General features: G+C 43.5%; 1 protein-coding gene across 1 annotated transcript in view; it reads left to right on the top strand.

The window, feature by feature from the left end:
- Positions 1-15,707, top strand: part of LOC122791686 (xanthine dehydrogenase/oxidase-like) — a 1,688,659-nt gene that overhangs the window by 460,738 nt on the left and 1,212,214 nt on the right. The window lies entirely within an intron of this gene.

Raw genomic sequence — 15,707 nt, 5'->3', positions numbered from 1 at the left:
TCTGGTGTTCCCTGGCTAACAGAATCTACATTTGCATTCTTTAAACCTGGTCAGAAACCAGAGCAATAAAGGGCATTTATACATGCAAATTCTAGCCATTAACTCTAGTCTTAAAACAATAGGCAGGATTCTAGACATATCGGCTTTGAATTTTGACAGCAAAGATTTGACTTATCAGCTTTGGTACAGCAGAGTGCACTGTTGTTACATTTTTGCAGTTCCACATCTAACAACATTTGTTTACCATTTAAAAGAACAAGCCTGTGGCTTATATTAATATTTACAAATAGACTTATGTACAGAATTCTATCTGGCTTGGCTGGCAGCCTTTACCTGTCATCACACATCTCCCCCTGGAGAACTTAAGCAAGTTTTTCAAGTGACCCTTGAGAAATGTTGCTTGAGAGGGTTAGGTCTATCTGAGTATACCTTACCCCATTCCCTGTGTTGAGAGCCCATCTGCATTGGCATTGCTAATCCCACTGTGGTGCTGCACTGACACATCATATGCTTACAACCCTAGTCTCCATCTTAGCAACTTGGCATTTTGCTGGCTGACTTTGTTTAACCATGTTAGGGGATTGTGATCTGTCACTACAGTGAATTTTCTTCCATACAAATAAGGCTGAAATTTCTGCAGTGCCCACACTATGGCTAGACATTTCTATTCTACAGCTGCATAGCATTCCTCCCTGGGTTGAAGCCTATGACTGAGATAAACCACTGGGTGCTCTTCATCCTCTGAAGAAATCTGGCTAAGTACATCCCCCACCCCATGGTTTGAAGCATCCACCTGCACAACAAATTCTTTGCTGTAATTTATACTGCCTAACATAGGGGTCCTCCCAAAGCTTCTTTAAGCTTCTGGAATGCCTGCTCATATTCTGTGGTCCACACTACCTTATCTGGCCTGTTCTTCCATGTCAGGTCTGTGAGGGGAGCAGCTATGGCACTATAACTGGGGATGAACTTTCTGTAGTACCCTGCTGTCCCTAAGAATGCCCTCACCTGATTTTTGTAACAGGTGCAGGCCATGTCTGAATGGCTTCTACTTTGGTAGGTTCTGGCCTGATCTTACCACCCCCCACTCTGTGTCCCAGGAAGGAGACCTCTGCCATAGTGACATTTGCTCGGCTTAATGGTCAACTCTACCCTCTGTAGTCTGCCCAGCACCTCCCTGACATGTTGAAGGTGCTCTTGCCAGGAAGGGTTGTAATTGGCAATATCATCTAGGTAAGCTAGGGCAAACCCTCTTACTCTCACTAGGATGTGATCTACCAGCCTCTGGAAAGTCGCTGGGGTATTTTTCATCCCAAAGGGCATTTCTGTGAACTCATACAAGTCAAAAGAAGTCACAAAGGCTGACTTCTTTCTAGTTCTGGGGGTCAATGGCACCTGCCAGTAACCCTTGGTGAGATCAATGGTTGTAAGATACTTAGCCCCACCCAGCTGCTCTAGGGCCTCATCTGTCCTAGGCATGGGGTGAGCATCTGACTCTGTGTGTCTATTTAATTTTCTGTAGTCCACACAGAACCTGTTGCTGCCATCCTTCTTTGGCACCAGCACCAATGGGGAGGCCTTGGGACTGTTGGAATCTTGAATTATCCCTAGTTCCAACATTTCCTGCATCTACTCCCTCAGAGTGTGTTTGACTCTCTCAAGCACCCTATAAGGGGCCTGCCTAATAGGCCTTTGGGGTCCTGTATCTACCTGGTGCTCCACCAGGTGAGTGCACCCTGTTTTCCCAGTGAACATGTCCCAAACTCCTGTAACACTGCTTGGATTTCTCGAACCTGGGTAGGAGATAGCTGCTGGGACATTGCTACCTCTTCCACTGATGTCTCAGTCTGAGCCTCACTGAGGAGATCAGTCACCAGATCTCCCTGAGACTACTCCTGCAATCCACAGCAAATGCTCAGCACAAGGGCCTCCCTATCATGGTAAGGTTTTATCATGTTAATATGATACAATTTGTGGCCCTGCCTCCTGACTAGCAGTTCCTCCATGTAGTTAACATCACTTACCTTTCTTACCACCTTGTAGGGTCCCGCCCAAGCTGCTTGCAGCTTTTTGTGCCTGACAGGAATGAGAACCATTACCTGCTGTCCTACAGCATACTCTCTAGTTTGAGCATTCCTGTCATACCACACTTTTTTTCTGCTGTTGAGCTTCTGCCAGGTTTTCCTCCTGGGCCAAGTTCATGAGTTCCCTGAGCCTTGTCCTGAGGTTTAGGACATATGCCACAACAGACTCCTTGTGAGGTTCACACTCACCTTCCCACTCATCTTGAATTAAATCTAGAGGTCCCCTCACCCTATTCTCATACAGCAACTCAAAGGGTGAAAACCCTGTAGATTCCTGGGGAACCCCTCTGTAAGCAAACAACAGATGAGGCAAATATCTGTCCCACTCCATCTTAAACTGGTCTGCAAATGCCCGTAGCATGGACTAGATTGTAGAGTTTAACCTCTCAACAAGACCATTAGTCTGGGGATGGTAGGTTGTGGTCTTCATGTGCTTCACCTTACAGTACTTCCACAGACAAGCCAGGAGGTCTAACATGAAATTGGCACCTCTGTCAGTCAGTATTGCTTTTGGGAAATTTACCCTGCTGAAAATCTCTAACAAAGCATTTTTCAGCTTTTCGGCCTCAATGGAGGACAGAGCCACTGCCTCAGGGTATAGTGTAGCATAATCCACTACCACTAGAATATACTTTTTCCCTTTGGAACTTGGGGTACTCATAGGCCCCACAATATACATAGCTACCCTCTGAAATGGCTCCTCAATCACAGGCAGAGGCATTTAAGGAGCTCTCATTTTGTCTCCTGCCTTGCCTATCTTTTGGCACTGCTCACAGGTCCTGCAGTACCCTGTTACATCTTTGGACATTCCAGGCCAATAGAAGTTGTGCATAATATGTCTCTTTGTATGTTGTATGCCCATATGACCTGCAAAGGGAATATCATGAGCTATGGCTAAAAGTGCCAGATAGTAGGTTCTAGGCACTACCAACTGCTGTACCCACTCACTTTCTAGCCCTCCCTCAGGTGTCCACTATCTAAACAGTAACCCTTTGTCACAGTATACAAATTCTCCCCTTCCCTTGAGAATCAGGTGCCTCACTAGCTACCTGCCTTAGGCTTTACAGTGTAGGGTCTGAGAGCTAAGCCTGTCTCAACTCTCTCTTTGTAACTCTTCCCAGCTCCCCTTCCACAGGAAGTCCGGAATCCTCTGACAGTGGTGCCTCACTGTCAGCCTAGGTACTGCTACTCACCTTTACCTTTGCTGTCATTCTGTCAAAGGGAACATCAGTACCCACAAGCAGCTGTGGTTCACATTCAGTCTCACTGCTACAGAGTAGCTCCCTCCCTGAAGTAACTACCTCACCAGTCCTGGCTGCAAGTATGCAGTCTGTCTGGGTCTCCCATAGGCTACCAGACCCACATGCATGTCTCCTAGCTTGACTGTGTGTGACTGCATAAGCACATGGTACTGCCTCTTCCAAATCCTTCCCTATTATGACATCTGCAGGATGGTAGTTCATTACCCTTGTTCTCTCAAGACAACCTACTATTGGCATTTTGTCTTCCCCACTTACTGGCTCTCTCACCTTTTTCCCCCACCTTGCCTCCATGGACATCTGTATGCCACATGGCCCCACTGATTGCATTCAAAACATTTAACCTTAGGTCTTGGACATGTACCTGGACTAGTGGCTTCCTCTGCTACTGGTAGATTCTGTTGGGGCAGTCTGTGCTGCCCACCATGGGTTCCTTTAGATCCATGAGCAGTACTGGGAGTCTCTTTCCTGTCTGGGGAAGCCCTGCTTGCTAGGTATAGGTCTCCCTTCTTCCTCAACTCATCTGAAGTAGCACATTGTCTATCAGCTAACCAGATCCTCATGTCATCAGGTAAAGTGCTAAGGGCTTGTTCCCTCACCCAAAGGTCTGCCAGCCCTTCAAAAGTGGTGACCTGACATTCACTCACCCACCTGTGAATATAAATGCTCAGTTCAGCAACATATTCACACACACTTTCATCTGCCTTGCGTCTATGCTCACGAAACTTTTTCCTATATGTTTCAGTTGTTAGCTTAAAACATTCTAACAAGTGATTTTTAACAGTAGTATAATCAAAATATTCACAATCAGCAAGTTTAGACAACATAGTTACAGCTTTACCATGGAGTAAGCTGGTCAGGAACCGTACCCAGAGCCTTTGATCAACATCATACTGTTTGCATACCCTCTCAAACATATGAATGAAACTATCAGAATGATCCCCCTCTTTAAACTGTGGAAGAAATTTACTGACCTTTTGTGCTTCTGGGGTCCAGTTACTCCCTTCCACATTACCTCTATGACTCTGGTGAAGAGTCAACATCTTCTTTTCATGCTGCCTCTGCCTCCCCTTTTCCTCAGCTTCCAGGCATAGCAGTTTCTCATTCTCCTCAGCCTGCAACCATCGCAGTTTCTCATTGCCCTCAATCTCTAGATGTCTCAGTCTCTCAGTTGCTTCTATTTCCAAACGTCTGGCATCCAACACAAGTCTCTTTAGCTCCAAGTGGATTTTTAAGTCTTCTGTAGAAAGGTTGAGCTGTCCATTTTCTGAGTGTGGTAGGTCTCCACTGCCAGTTTGATCGTCCTTCTGGTTGTTGTTTCCTGATGCAGCTGTGACCAAAGTTGCAATCATGTCTGCCTTAGTCAGGTTTCCATGCACCAGTCCTCTACCCTGGCACATCTGAGCCAGATGGCTCCTTGTCAGCTTTCTGTACTCCTCTGCTAACATGCTGTCTGCTCTCCCTGTCTAACTAAGCTAACAAAAGAAATGAAACAATTGTGATCTGAACTCTAAGTATTCACTGCGTGGTGATTTAGAGTACAAAACATCTTCAGTGATCACTGTACACAAGTTACAGGAATTCCCTCTACCCACACCACTACAAGCCAATTAGTATTTGCCAACCAATTAATATGTAGTGTGGATATTCCACCACTGTCAAACAATTAATATGTGATGCCCATGCCCTGGCCCAGCAATCAAGGAGCCTCAGTCCTCACCACTAACACCAGTGATGAGCGTCCATATAGGGAAAGGATAATAAATAAACACACAGTAAAGTACAATTTCCCTTAAGAGCACACAGAGATCACAGTCAGTCTGGGGCTGGTTTCTCCCTTTTTCTCCAGGTCCCAATAAGACTCCCCACTGGCACAGCTATAGGATCCAGATCTCAGCCTAGTGGGCAAGCTAAAACCTCCAGCACCCTCTCTGTCCAACCTGTTCTGTGTGTCCCTGCCCAAGTAGCTGACAGACACACACTTTGAGATAAGATTTATATACTGCCACACAGACACTCCTGGGGAAGGCTGGCACAGGTTCTACAGCTGTGCCCCTTTTACCCAGACTATATGGTAGAAATCACTACCACCACCCAGCAAATATTTATCAGCTACTCAAAGGCCCTTATGAAAAGGATGTCAAATTATTACTGTGCAATATTATTAAACAAATGGTAAATGCAAATAAACAGTCAAGACTTATTTGGAGTGACTTGGTACAGTATCACTATATACATGCAATGTACTCTTAGAGCTTAACTTATTTCTACACAAAACAGCCACAGTTGAAAGGTTTAAAAATATTTATTAATAACTAATAAAAGCACAAGACAATACTTCTTACTACACAGTATCAGTCAGTAGTTCAGAGATCACAGAGTAATACTTAAAATAATACTGTAGAAAAGTTGTGACGTCACAGAAAAACACTTAGTCTAATCTTTCTAATTTCTAGCTATTTAGGTTCATAGGTAGGTACTAGGCTATCTGCCCAAAGGCATTTATAAGCCTAGCCAGAATGTGTTGGCTTTCACCACCTCCTTAGATTAGTTCCCTTTGCCTCTGTCCAGCAGAGCCACTGAAGTGATCCCCGGGGTAAACTTTTTGTTTCCCATCCACTCATCAAGGTTTCTCTTGAAGAGTGTTAATGAGGAGCTCTGCCTAATGTAGATTGGAATCTTGTTCCAAAGCATGGGAAGTCTCTGGGTCAGGAATCTATCCCTCCAGCATGTCCTATTTATTGTTGTGGTGAGATTTAGATCCCTAGAGTGTGTGGCTTGAGGGGATAAGGTTTTCTTTAGGTGGACCATGTCCATCAATTCTGGGTTGGACATGGTCTTGTATGTCAGGAAGAGATCATCTCTGCGTAGGTGGTATTCTACCAAGTACAGCTGGAGTTTCTTCAGTCGAGATGCATAGGGCATCTGTTTGAGGCCAGTGATCCTCTTGGTGAAGTACTTGTGTGGTCTTTCCAGTTTTTGCAGGTGTCTTGTAAGGTACATCTGAAATGGGGCATTGTACTCTATGATGGGTCTGATGAGTGATGAGTAGAGGGGCATAACGACCTCTTTTGATCTGGATGCAAACCCTTTTGTGATTAGGTGGGCCACATAGAAGGATTTTCTAACCACTTTGGCAATGTGATTACCAAAGGAGAGATTACTATCTACTTGGGTCCCCAGATCCCTTATTACATTTTCCGTATTTAGGGGACTACCACCTATGTGGTAATTTGTGGGTACTTTGTTTTTTCCAAAGGGGATGACTATGCACTTTTTGGCATTTAGTTTGAGGCCATGATTTTGACACCAGGTATCTGTCTCAGTGAGACCCTTTTGGTGGATGTCTGTGTCAGCCGGAGAGTCAATTATAGCCCCTAGTTTGCAGTCGTTTGCGAACTTGGTCAGCCATAGTCCTCCTGTGCTTACCTGTACCTCTGAGAAGTATATGCTGAACAGGAGGGGTCCTAGGACTGAGCCCTGGCAAATGCCACTTGTGACCGGTTTAGTGTCGGACCTAGCTCCCTCAACTCTCACCATGTGGGTTCTGTCCATGAGCCAGTTGGCAACCCATCTTGTGAAGTAGGGGTTTATGTTCAGTTCTAAGAGAAAACACAGTTCTAAAATCCTGCTTACAGCTAGACACAGGCAGAGTGGTGAGTTAGATGTTCTCGAGACAAACGCTCAGAGCTCTCTGATTCTCTCTCTTTAAATTGACAACACAGAGCTGCTTCATATGACATCATTCTTCACACTTCTCTGGTGTTCCCAGGCTAACAGAAACTACATTTACATTCTTTACACTGGGTCAGACACCATAGCAATAAAGGACATTTATACATGCAAATTCTAGTCATTAACTCTGGTCTTAATACAATAGGCATGATGCCTCTCTCTAGACATATTGATTCTGAATGTTGACATCAAACAATTGACTTATCAGCTTTGTTACAGCAGAGTGCACTGTTGTTACATTTTTGCAGTTCCACATCTAACCATTTAAGAGAACAAGCCTGTGGCTTATTTTAATATTTACAAATGACAGAATTATCTACAGAATTCTATCTGGCTAAGCTGGCAGCCTTTACTTATTTTCACATTCTCTACAGTCAGTTATTACACATACACTCCCTGTATATACATGTCATATTCAATAACTGCACTGCACTGCACTGTACACGAATGGCCCTTAATGTATCCACCGTCCTTCCTTGCTATTATCTCAATTAGGCATATTATCAACATTAATATCACATTTACTTCCATTTCTTACAATGTTGCAGTGTGTCCCACTCACATACATTGTTAATACGTCTGATTTTAAGTTATGTACACGAGTACACAGTTGGAAACAGGAGTATTTATTATTATACAATGACTTGCCATTAACATTCAAAAAGGAGCATGCTGATTGGTTAGCCCAACCAGCATGCCCATTCTAAATTGAGAATAGACCAAAGATAACAGTCTGGAAGATAAAGTATCATTCAATGGGCAGCCTTTTTTTGTATTATTATGTGGTAGACATGCAATAGTCTAAATGGAAGGAATTCTGAAACTGAAATGTATGTCATTATTTAATGACTTCGTTCCTATAAATTTTTTTTTCTGACAAGTCATTGAGGAATGAAGTCACTAAATAATGACAGTCATTTCAGTTTCAGACTTTCCTTCAGACAATGCACGCATATTCACTTTTTTTAAATAAAAGATTGAGAGGTGCATATGAGACCACAGAAAATACTTGAAAAACGGGTACATTCTACAAACTAAAACATACCTGATTTTCCTTGTATTTTCCTGTCTCTCTCATACTATTAAACTGTCAGGAGGTTATATTTTTTTCTCTTTCAAAAAATAAAAATAGGAATGGCAATCATCCTTTCTCGGTTGCTTGCTTCCTAAGCCAGTGATGTACTGCATAACCCTGGGAACGCAAGTCCAATACGCATGCACAGTACAGCATCAAAGAGCAGAATCAGTAAACACCATGGAGGAACACCACTGTGCTGTTATACAAAGACATTATTTAAGAAAAGTACGTTTTTTTTTTTCTAAATAATGTCATTGTAGAATAGCAGTAACTGACTCCGTGGTGTGGTATATTGAAGATTTACTTACGGTTGGCTTTGTTTAATCACTCAGGCTTCACCTTCATGATTAAACCACACCAGTTGTGGGTAAATCTTCAATGTACCACACCCATGTCATTTGTTATTGCTATACTGCCATCAACATGGATGCCTTTCTGATGAAAATGTTTCTTTTTTGGGTCTATATTATTTCATCAAAATCTACTTGCATTGAACTGCTATTCATCGAACCAACATCATCAAACTTCCCTTCATTGAACATTCAAATCAGCGAATGCTTTTCCCAGGTAAGGAAACTAGATGACCAGCATATCAACTGACACACAAATGCATTAAACCCAATAAATTGGGGGGGGGGTATGCCCCCACACCCCCTACTTACATATATCGACTCTGAGATCACACTGCAGTGAAGAAAAGGGCAAATTTCCATATGTTAGCCGATTAGTTTCCTTACCTAGCAAAAATGTTTCCTGATTTGAACGTTCAGTGAAGGGAAGTTCAGTGATATTGGTTCGATGAATAGCAGTTGGATGTAAGCAGATTTCAACGAACTGATATAGATCCTTCCTTTTTACATCATCACATCTGAATGCATTAACTAAAAAAAGTTTTCCATTTACCCTCTACTCATAATTGTCTCCAGACTATTAACACTGTATTCAGTGTAAATTAGCCCAATTTCACATCCCTTGCATCTACATGATTACATATCATTTGTCTTTACTTCATATAGGTTCATAGGTTCATAGGTTTATACTAGGCTATCTGCCCTAAGACATTTATAAGCCTAGCCCAAAGTTTTGTGGCTTACACCACCCCTTATGTTAAAAAATACTGTGCCGATTAGTTTGTTGTGCCTCTGTCCAGCAGTGACACAGAGATGATTCCCGGGGTAAACCTACGATCTCCCATCCACCGGTCAAGATTTCTCTTGAACAGAGCCAGCGAGGTGCTCTGCCTCACATGGACCGGGATTTTATTCCACAGCATAGGGAGTCTCTGGGTGACAAATCTATCCCTCCAGCATGTCCTATTTATATCCGTGCTAAGGTTTAAGTCGCTTGCTCTAGTGGATCTGGTAGATTTGGATTTTTTGAGGTGGAGCATGTCCATTAATTCCGGGTTGGACATGGCCTTGTATGTCAGGCACAAGTCACCTCTGAGCAGGTGGTATGCGACTGAATAGAGCTGGAGTTTCTTCAGTCTGGCAGCATATGACAGATTTTGAAGTCCCTTTATCCTTTTGGTGAGGAACTTTTGGGGTCTCTCCAATTGCTGCAGGTGTCGGGTGAGATACATCCCGAATGGGGCATTGTACTCGATCATTGGTCTGATAAGTGAAGAGTACAGGGGAACAATGACCTCACTTGATCTGGATGTGAATCCCTTCATGATCAGGTGGGCAATGTAGAAGGTCTTTCTAACCACTTTAGCAATGTGAGTGTCAAAAGAAAGGTCACTGTCAACCTGGGTCCCCAGGTCCCTGATAACCTCTTCTGTGCTTAATGGATTGCCACCTATATGGTAGCTTGGGGTTACCTTGTTTTTCCCGAAGGGTATGACTATACATTTTTTGGCATTTAACTTCAGGCCATGGTTCTGGCACCAGCTATCAGTTTCCGTGAGACCCCTCTGAAGGATATCTGTGTCCGATGTACTTTCCACTATGGCGCCCAGTTTGCAGTCATCTGAAAACTTTGTCAGCCATAGTCCTCCTATGTTTGCCTGTACTTCTGAGAAGTAGATGCCGAACAACAGGGGGCCCAGGAATGAGCCCTGTGGGACACCACTTGTGACCGGCTTGGAGTCTGACATGGCGCCAGCAACTCTAACCCTGTGGGTTCTGTCCTTTAGCCAGTTTGCAACCCATCTTGTGACATATGGGTTTACATTTAAGCTGGTAAGTTTCTCTATAATACCCGAGTGGGGTATTGTGTCGAAAGCTTTTGCAAGGTCAAGGTAGGCTGTATGGACTGCCTTTCCCTCATCAATGGCCTTGGTGACTGTTTCGAAGAAGTCGACCAAGTTCAAAAGGCATGATCTGCCCTTGACAAAGCCAAACTGGGTCGGGTCCAATGTCTGCAAGTCCCCTATGTCTTTGTTTATGAGTTCCATTATGATCCTCTCCATAGCTTTGCAGACCAGGCTTGTTAAGCTTATGGGGTGGTAATTACCAGGGTCCGTAGAGGCACCGCCTTTGTGGAGTGGGACCACAGTTGCCGTACGCCACTCCTTGGGCACGTATCCTGTGGTAAGGCTAAGATTAAACAGCTGCCTTATATGCGGGTTTAGTTCCTCATTGAGTTCGTGTAGCACACAGCCGGGGACACCATCCGGTCCCATTGATGCTGTGTTTTTAGCTTTAGAGAGAGCAGCTTTCACCTGCGCATTTGAGATGTCTGGGAGGCTACACTCCGCTGGGATAGTTATCTCTCCTTTGGGGGGGGGGGTGAAGTTTGCACTGAACCTGTCTGCCAGTATGTTGGCAATGTCTGTGGGTTCAGTGATTTTTGTATCATTTTGGACTAATTCTGAGCATATCTGGGAGTTTCCACCCAGGTTTCTAACATAGCTGAAGAAGGCCTTATGATTGTCTTTTGAATCTATGGCAATTTTTCTCTCAAAGTTGACCTTGGATGATTTTATGAGTGCTCGTATTTTTTTACTAATAATGATCAAGGGTGTCTTCTCTTTTATGGATTTTGCTCTATCATGTAACAGCTTTCTCCTCTTATTGTAAAGTTTGTTTATGGCTGGGGTCCACCAGACTGGACGTTTGCCCTTGGTGGAAAGAGTCTTGGTTTTATTAGGGATTGCCTGATCCATGCAGTCCTGGAGGTGTTCGTAGAAGGCATTTGTAAGGGCTTCCGCAGCTTGGGTTGTGGTTTCCACTGGCTCTGGGGCCTTGAAGGATACCACACCAGTCTTGAGTAGTGTGAAGTTTGCTTTAGAGAAGTTCTTCACTGTGGTCTTTTTTGTTTGGGGTGGGGGCGGGATGTGGATTTCCAGTGAGATTAGTTTGTGATCTGATCTCACCAATGAGGGATATACTGCTGGTGTGGAGCATTTTGTCCCCATGTTTGTGATGATGAGATCTAGTATATTTTCCCCTCTTGTGGGAACGGTGACTAGTTGTTCCATGGCATTTGAATTTATGAACTCCAGGAACCTTTGGGCTAGAAAGTTGGGGCTTGAGTAATGTTCTCAGTCTATATTCGGGTAGTTGAAGTCACCCAATATAATGGTGTTTGGAGATACATTTATACCCTCCAGTGTCTTCAGGAAGGCTGTGTGGGGTTCCTGAGTTTGAGAGGGTGGCCTGTAGCATGCTACAAATTGTAGAGCAGTTTTGCCTATGGTTAATTGCACCTGGATGGTTTCCGATGCTTCGTGCGTTGCCACCAACCTGGTGGTGTGGGTATCCTTGATGAATATGGATACACCCCCTCCTTTTGTGGTGTGGTCCGGGTTTTGGGGCCGGAACGCATGATATGAGGTAAAACCTGATAGTGCCGGGGTGCTCTCAGGAGCCTTGAACCAGGTTTCAGTCACAGCACAGACATCGATGTTCTCCATACTGAGAAGGGCCTCGAGTGCGTGCATTTTGAGATTTAGACTTCTGGCTTTGAGCAGCATTACCCTTAGTTTCTTTCCATTTTTGTTTTCTAGGCTGGTAGGTTTAGAATTTGAGCCTTGCCTAAAAAAGGCACTATGGGGGTGGCAAGAGCCTTAGCCAATATCCGGAATCCCAGGGGTGACAGGTGCAAGCCTTCCCTTGTGAAGCAGCGTGGCTTGTCAAGCATGTCATCCCAGGCAGACAGACACTGGATCCCCTTTGAATGACACCAGAAATTAAGCCAATTGTTAAAGCTGATCATCTTGTCTCTATGTTGTGGCATCATTCTTGGTGAAGGAAGGATACTGCTCAGGGTCAGGGTCATACCTGCCTTGGCTACATAATCAGAGAGCTCCTCTATGTCTCTTTTCATGTAGTCCAGGGAGGTACGTCTCAGGTCGTTCACACCAGCATGGACAATGACTGTGTCATATTTGTACTTGCTGTGGAGTGACCCGAGTGCTTGTGTTATGTGGCGGATTCTAGCGCCCGATAGGCAGCTTACTGTGACCCTCTCCTTGTTCAGCCTGGTGAGTGGGACGTCAGTGTGTCTGACTATGGAGTCACCTATGACAAGTATGTTTGGTGTTGTATTTGGCCTTAAGGGCTGTGACTGCTTTGAACGCTGATTTTGTGGTTTATGTGTTGCCTGTAGTGTGTCATGAGGTGGCAGTTGCTTGGGTGTCTGCTTTGGAGGCCTCTGCTGTTTAGGTAAATTTTTGCTCAGATCCTCCGAGTATGACTTTGTGTGTTTATGTGTTTGATTCATTGTTGTGATAGCATTATGTGAGACTGGTTTTGTGGTGTGTGTAGTTGCCTTCTCCTCCTGTCTGGTCTTGCCAGTCCTGAGTTGAGAGAGCTCAGCCTCCAGTTTGGCTAAATAGCTGCATCTCTCGCAAGTATTTGTGTTATGTGGGAGGAGGAGAGGGTTGTCAATGTACATGAGGCAATTGTAACATTGCCTCAATATTCCCAAATTCACCAACTGGACAGGAGAGGACGCCAGCATCTGGCCCTTCGACATGCTAGAGAAATTTAGAAGTTAGGGGTGTAACTGAATAAGAGAGGATACAAACCCTGGGCACATGCATGAATAATACCTTTGCCCACTAGCAAGCAGTTTTGTTTACATTCTGTGCTTGTGCTCCCAGCAGCATTTCCTGGCCACCAACACTGCTGCTGGCTATGAAATGGAGCATGGAAACATGTAAGTGCAATGAGCAGCATGCTATTCAAAGACCATGGCTGCTTATTGTGCTAATGTGCTATAATCATGTAGACTTTGTGCAAAGCCTGCACAATTGTTAATGGACCCAGGGTTTGTATCCAGACTTAAATCATCTGTAATATCTAGTGATTCATATATCATTTTCATATCAGTATAACTATTTATTCAGTTCTGTAGTTTATTAACTTGTTATTCTGTAGCAAAAGCAGAGCAGGTAGCTTGATTCAGTGCTCGATTCTGGATGAAAGCACTAAACTAAAGAAGAATAAATGTTTTTTTAACTACCTGGTTGGAATACTTCACACAGCTTCTGTTGTTGTGTCTTTCAGCTTTTCCTGGTTAGGGGTTGCCACAGCGGAACTCTGGTCTGCTAATGATTGGTAGTTGATTTTTATGTGCCGAGTTACCAGCCCTGACACACAACCTTCAACGAAGGTACGCCCATTCACGCATGTCTCCACGCAGAAGACGCTCTAGCTGAGAATCGAACCAGACAGCGTCTTACTGTGAGGCGACAATGCTAACACAGAACACCACCTCTTGTACTGTTGTTTTTTTGGTTTTATTGGTTACTAACTGTAGTGTATGCTCTCGTTTCAGTAATGCTGTTTTTTACTATTTAAATAAAATATCTTTGAAAATTGTTAACATTTTTTTCTGAAGAACTGACTTAAAACCTTCTGTCGGTATGGCCTTAGTATTTTCAAGATAATACTTGAAGTGATTTTAACCTAAAGTGGCTTTCTCCACAAAAATTTGGCAAAGCTATTTCCATTTTAATCTGAAACAAATTATTTCTGAGACTACATAACCCAACTGTAACTAGCATAAGTACTATTTTACATTCTGCACTTAGTAGTAATTTTTGGAAATGTGTACATGCTTGTATCTTAGCACGTGCCTCAGATGTTTACTATCCTGTAATTACCACCTGGTCTTTTAAGAATCATAGAGTTAAACCAACCCACACTGAATAAAAGTCCTTTCCAAGGTGGCTGGAAACCTTCTCCTAGATGAGGCAGACTGAAATATTCTTAGGAATCGTTCTTAAAGAATTCATAGTCATACTTATCACTACTCAAAATATTGAATTACAAGCCTGAAAGGCAGCAAATGGCCCTAATGGACAGCCTCCATAGCATAAGTAAGTGACAGAGATGGGTCCTGGGGTCAGTGTGTAATGTTAGTTGTTAGCCTTAGAAAGACATGCAGGATAGTTAAAAACTCAGAAAATTAGAATTTGTCAGGATATTGCAGGCTATCATTGCTAGACATCATAAACTAGGCTGGAAAGTCATTAAACATTTAACAGGTAGTGCAAATTCATGCCATTTCCCAACAAAAACATCCTTAACATCTTATGTCTTCCACCCTTTAAATCTCTTATATTGCCTGTCCTAAAGATTGTCAACCTTTAGCCAGCCACAGCTGATCAGAAAAAAAAAATGGTATGTAATTACGTGTTAGCAAAAGTTAATAAAACAACTTATCTCCTATGGGCATTATAGCTTTTTAACGGGTCTCACTACTATAACAGCCATATTCTGGGTCACTGATTCTGTATTTTGAACATGAATAAAGAGTGCTTAAGTGGAAATATTTGTGGGTATGAGGAGGAAGTTTAACTTATTTAAATACTTACGTCTAAGCAGAATAAACAAATAAAACCGGAAAGATAGGTTTTGGCCAAAGTAGATTACAATTACCTCAGTAAAAAGTTTGTAAAACTAATCTTAGTAAAATAGTCTTGTTCCTTTGGTTGAGGGGTCTTCAAATGATTCTGTATTATGGCAGTACTATTTTATCACTCTTTGTATTAATAACCTTGGGTTAGCACTATCCACCTGAAAATCGCCACATACTCAGATGATCTGCTGACCTTTACAGCTGAAAGGTAAAGTCCAGCTCTTAGGATCATAGGATCATAGGAGGTTACTAGGCTAATGGCCTTGGGGCCCTTACAAGCCTAGCCAAGAGTCTATCCGCAAAAAGAAACCTCAGTCAGCACCTGGTGCCCATGTCGATGAGGGACACAGGTGGAACCCCTGGGACAAATTTCTGATTTCTCATCCACTCATCAAGGTTGTGCTTGAAGAGGGTCAGAGAGGTGCTCTGTTTGACATGTATGGGAAGTCTATTCCAGAGACAGGGCAGCCTCTGGGAGACAATCCTGTCTCTTCAGCAGGTTTTGTTAATGTCACATCTTAGGTTCAGGCCTTTTGAGTGGGTAGTGCATGAAGAGTTAGACTTATGGATATGGAGCATCTCTAGTAGGGCAGGGTCAGAGATTGCCTTCTATGCGAGACACAGATCACCCCTGAGCAATCTCTACGATACCGAGTCGAGTGATAGGGATTTGAGCCTGTCTACATAGGACAGGTGTTGGAGGCCATGGATTCTCTTTGTGAGGTATTTCAGTGGCCT

This window comes from Protopterus annectens, chromosome 1.part2 (genome assembly GCF_019279795.1).
Source record: "Protopterus annectens isolate FY-2018-M chromosome 1.part2, PAN1.0, whole genome shotgun sequence".
Lineage (NCBI taxonomy): Eukaryota > Metazoa > Chordata > Ceratodontiformes > Protopteridae > Protopterus > Protopterus annectens.
This window is presented reverse-complemented; position numbering and strand designations above follow the sequence as displayed.